The sequence below is a fragment of the Netta rufina genome, assembly GCF_964035555.1.
Source record: "Netta rufina genome assembly, chromosome: 5".
In the NCBI taxonomy this organism is placed as follows: domain Eukaryota; kingdom Metazoa; phylum Chordata; class Aves; order Anseriformes; family Anatidae; genus Netta; species Netta rufina.
The window spans coordinates 16571617-16577616 of NC_140128.1; positions in this window are offsets into that span (position 1 = coordinate 16571617).

Sequence of the window (6000 nt, forward strand, 5' to 3'; positions counted from 1 at the left end):
TGATTAAAATAGCCCGATCCCTGTAGCCTGGATGTAGTCCATTATTATTAGCAAAAGAGTCATACCTTACACGTTAAGATGTATTTGAAGTTTCCTCCTATTTCCTCAGTAAGGAGGACTCATATATATTAAAGAAAATCTGGACATTTCAAGTAGTTAATAAACACATTCCTCACAGATTTTGGAAGTGTTTAAAAACAAAACTACCCCATACTGAAGATAATAAACTAAGCCTAATTAGACCAGAACAGAACAATAGTCAATCAAGTAATCATAACAGATAACTATGTGATAGCTGAAACTCACATTGCCCAAAATGAGTTACCAAATAAAAAGAAATGATAATGCATTACAACCTGTTCCCATAGGGAGACAACAGATAGAAAAAAGTCATTCTAGCCGTATTTAATTTTGATGTTTTTCCATAACGTACGGTCTGTGTTTAACTCTAACTTGACAAAGGCTCTGAGGCTGCGACACACAGATCAAAATTGGGGCATTATGTCATGCAACACAGCATTACGCAAGTCTTGAGTTTTCCTTACTCATGTTTGTGTGTGTGTAGAAATCTGTGCAAAAATCTATATGAAGAAATTTATCAGAACACTTAATCTCAGGGGAGGGGGGCCAGGGGTGCTAAGAGGGGGGGAAGTCCCCAAACTACCTTGCTTGCTTACTTTATTATTAGTGATAGGCCATTCTCAGTTACACTTCCAGAAATCCTCCAGAGCTCTGTAAATTTCTGTTCTCATCTGCCTTAACTATCTTTACAATTCTTTTTTTTTTTTTCCTTGTGTAATACCCAGAACTGATCTTAACACCACAAGGAATAGTTTTGCAAAGATTTCTCCAAGGAAGAGGTGTCCGTGAATGAGAACTGTGTTAGTATGAAAGAAGGAATTTAAAATATTCATATGCAGTAAAAGGATTTCACCAAGAGCATGAGGAATAAGCACAAGATTCCTGAACAGAGCAATATGCAGAACATGAACAAGAAGGAGAAAGCTAAAACAGGGAATTGGTGTTAGTATTCTAGGAATTAAAGGTAATAGGCCAGGGACCATAACAAAATCATAGAATCATTCAGATTGGACAAGACCTCTAAAATCATCTAGTCCAACTTTAATCTAGCACACATTGAAGTAATCTTACACATGGAAAAAAAAAAGAAAAAGAAAAGGAAAAAGCACATTAGAGAAAATTGGCCATAAAGCACTCAGGAGAAGTTTCATTAAGTTGACAGATCTAAATAGCCAGATTAGCCTTGCACCTTGGATGTCAGCTAGGTCAAAAGAAGATTTCCCATTACAGGATTAAGTTTATCACACAATGAGCTGTAAGACACAAATGCATATTTTATGTGTTTGGAAGCCAATAGAGAGATCAAAACCTTTATGGTTCATGCCACAGACATTAGCTTTGTTATACTTGTAATTATCCTCTCATTTAAAAAAAAAAATAATAATCGGGATGTTTTTTCCCTTTGTGCATTTTGTTAACATCCCTAAGTTACTATTTTGAACTACAGTTGACTAGAATAGATTTATTTTTCTTCCTTAGAACTGTCACATGGAGATTTTCTGTGTTGTTTTTTTTTAAGAGAATTTTTCATCCTCCCAAAAGTATCAGTCTAGTGGAAATGACAGAGCTCAGATTCTGCAAACATGAGAAGAAACTTATTTTCACAGAAACAACAAAAGAAAGGCAGCTGAAGTACAGCAGGGGTTTTTGAAATGCTGTTAGCCAGGAGAGGTTAAAGTCAGGATAACTTCACGAGGCATATTTTCACATTTTGTCAGCTGTGCTTTGAAATTTTAAATGTAAAGTACTTTTAAAAACTACTAATCTCTATGGAGGAAACTCATACTGTCTTCTGTACTTTTAATATAGGGTACAAGGACTAAAATGCCATAAGGCTAAGATTATGCCAGAAATAGTTTCCCAGGGACAGTGAATACTGCAAGTAGATGATGCTTTTTTTATAAAACTTTTGCATTTACTTTACAAAGTATTAAAACTTTAACATTGCTGTTAGGGGCTGAGCAAGAGACAGTCATTTTGGAAAGTTCCTCAGAGTCCGTAGATGTCCTTGTGAATTACCTTCCATAACCTCAACAGTCTCTTGGGGCTATCTAAAATATCCACTTTGGTCATTTCAACTTCAGGTGAGTACAACAGCAGTATAAAAACAAAATAAAAAAAAAAAAATCACACTATCTACCCAAAACTGTGATTTCCATGCTTAAGTTCTTGGATGGATAAGGATGCAATTTCCTTCTGTTGGGTAAAGTCATTTCCTGCCCAGAGAAGTAGTATCAGGTCTTTGACTCATCTCTGATCAACTTAAGCTCTGTGTAGGCTTTACTTCCTTATACATCTTTCAAGCACTTATACCCCCTCCAAGATAATAACAATAAAAGGTAGTTTTTTGATGCTTGTAATGGACTTCCTTGTTAAGACTTCTGCATTCAAAGGTATAAAAAGATTAAAGTTTTTTTTTTTTTTTTTTTTTTTTTAATACAAGCTGTGTGTGTGAAGTAGAATAAACAGGTAACAGCAAACAAGAATACGAGCAGGTCTTTAATCTTGATCCATGTCTGAGTGTTAGATGGCTGAACACAGCAGAGAATAGCCTCCTTAGTTGAGAAATCTCAGCCTAGAATCCATTCCTGAAGATAGATGGCTAAGCCTTGCCTTTGAAAACTAATCATCTCTGGCTACATTTTATTTCTGAGCATAAGGAAGTAATCCCAGCTCTTTCAGATGGTACACAGACAGTAAGTGGTTTCACTCAGGCTGATGAAGACTGGTACCTTTTTGGAATGAAGAGGTCCAGCTAAGTTTCTTCCATCTCCATGAAGAGAACTAGACTTTGAGTTATTCTAAATATGTAAGGAGTACTCTCATTTCTTCCTATTGAATGTGCTCTGAACTACTAACTGGCTCAGCAAGAGACAGCAATGGGCACTGATGAATTCTCAGGCAGCTGAGAGATTACTTCTGTGGAGAAGGGGAATCTTTGATTCTAATCTGCACTCCTCAGCACAAGAAAAAATTGAAGTGAGGTTTAGGAGATTTTGAATTCATGTTATTTATGTAAAAGTGAGATATGAAATGTTACTTTTCTATGTCAGTACACTGTGAGAAATTTTATTCAGAGCATGATCCAGGTGTGCTCATACCCTACAAAGATACATCAAGACTCTGGTTTCTGTAATGGATCAGATTAGATGTAGGTGCTTGCTTGCCCACAGCTTTTTATTAAACATCATTCTAGGAGAACTTTATTAGATAACAACAGGGGAAAAAAGTTACCTTGGTATTAAATAGTTCTAATAGAAATACTTAAGATGCTTGAAAATAGCCCCTAGAGGTTTGGATAAGCACTTTAGAACAAATCTAAGGAAATGAGTAATTATAGCTTCCAGGCTTCCCTTTTACCAAAAAAAGCCTTTTTTGCTTTCTGTGATTCTTAGTCTTCTTTTGGTCCTGAAATAGATGACAGATGCTTTTACCAATCATTCACCTTGGCAAATTTTTCATTTTTCAAATTAGTAACCTTTAATAAACACACCCCTGTAATTTGCATTGATAATCCTTTTCCCTAGAAGAGTGGGTGTTGCTGCAGGAACATGTCCAAAGGTTGCTCTCCAACCACTTACTATTGAAAAAAGCACCATGCCAGTAGCTATTATGACTCAATAATAGATTGAAATCTCTTGTTATGCTTTAATATGGGATAACAACTCCCTTAGAATTTCCATTAATAACGAAGCACCTCAACGAAATACAGACAGAACAACAGCTACTGCGAACTTCTAGTAGGTAATATTTCTGCAAGATCTCTATTACGTTAGCAGTCGACACTGCATCCCAGACTTCCAGACACAGTATCCTGGTATTTACCCAGGAAAAATGATAACAGGCATAATTAAAATGCTGACATGCGTAGAAATGACTAAGTGTGATCTTGAGACAATAGAGTAACACAGATATGTTGTGACTGTGAATAGAGTAGTGTTACTGCCTTAAACTCTACATTATTCTGAGTACAAAGGCGTTAAGCTGAACCAGGAAAAAGAAAAAAAGCAAAAAGCTCATATGAGTGTCATATTGGAGCAAGGGAGTTAGTTGTACCCATGCAATGGTGCCACAGTAACAGGTGAAGCCTCTGGACTAAAGAAGTGACTTAGCACTGACAAGTTATCTTGGAATAGGAGTATCCACTTCAGGATGAGAATAACAACCTCTTATCCGTGCCCTACTTCATTTTTATGTTGATCCCAATATAGATGAGGTGTCACATCCACCTTCTAGATGACAGAGGCTTAGGCCAGGACCTAGTTCTTTCAGTCCACGTTTGAGCATGGATGATAAAATCTGCTGGGAGAAGAATTTGATTTTATTGATTCAAAACTAATTGGGGAAAAAACCAAAGGGTTCAAAAACAGTTCTTGCTTTAGTTTTAAGGCGGCTAGAGTTTATTTTTCACTTTTGTCAACTCATTCCCATGTTAAAACCTTAGTCAAATTTTTAGATACACTATTAATTTCCACTCCTATTCACAAAAGCTGATTCTACCTTGCTCTCAGAAATATAAGTTTAAGTTTGGAGATTCCGAGGTTGTAATAAGTCAAAGTAACAGGACAGTGGTCCTTTTGCTTTGTGAATGAGATAGATCTAAGCTTATGTTTCACCATGTAATTCAAATAACCTTCCCTCATCCAAATAATTTACCACAGAGAAGGAGAACAAAAACAAAGATTATTTGATCTTCATTTATACATGTCAATCAAGTACCTCTTTTCTTCCTTCTCCTCCCCCAGTTGTGCATCTTTCCCCATTGCCCTGCAGCTGAACGTGGGTGGAATTCAATGAAGGCACTTATTCTATTCCCCACCACCACTTATTTTTGAAGAAGCTATGATAACTGTTGTCAGTAATGTCTATGGAGGTAGTAGGAGTAACCTTTTCTTGCTGTTAGCTTGGGATTTTATGTGCAAGCATTTTTCCAAAGTGTCGTTTTGTTTGCACACCAGTCAATTACATGATTACTGGAAAATAGCAAGCACTGAAAGTGTTATCTCAAGTTAAACAAGCAAGTTACTGCCACTGCTGATAGAGTCCCTGGAGTAGTTACCAGCAAATAATTTTCTTTTATTTTTCTACAGTAACTATGCAATTAACTTGTATGCCCAGTGTTATTTCACGATGGGCGTACTGTTCAACTTACCTGAGTTATGCAATACAGGTATTCTGAAGTTGATGAAACATCCTGTAACCTGAGATCATTGCCACCTATTTGGGTGGAAATATATACGTTCTGCAAAGTGGCCAATGGATAGCAACCCTAGGGAATAAACTGTTCTCTCTGGAAAAGTACAAAGAAAAGAGAAAGAGCACACAGAGGGAAAGTGTGTGAAAGAAAAATAAAAAAGGAAAAAAGATGACTGACAGCCTTACATCAGTGGGACTAGTGAGGAATGGTCTTAAGCCTGGAAACATCTAGCTTGCTTATGTGAATTAGGTCAAGACAGTGACTGGTCAGAGCCCCGTTTTCCTCATCTGTGGAAGGAGGATAAAATTCCTTTCTGCCGTGATCTGTAGATTGTGACTAACACAATAGGACCTCGTGTTCAATCAAGGCAGCTTAAGTGCAGTTAATAAATATAATACTAGAGAAAAGGAGGAAAACTATACAACAGAATGAAAGGAAAAGAATGAAAAAGGAGGCAAACCTATTGAAGATGATAAACATGACAAAGACTCAAAGATATTAAGAGGACACAAAGGTATCCATAGAAAAGAAAACATTAAAAAGAAATATGGGACAAAAGAACTTAGAACAAAAGTATCAAAAGGGCAGAAAAACAGCTGAGGTTAGAAAAACATTTACTTTCTAAATATGGCTGATAACAGAAAAAACAGTGGCTGTGTCATAAAACAATGAGTGCCCTGTGGCAGGCCAGCACTGCACTATCCATTTCTCCATGCTGGAAG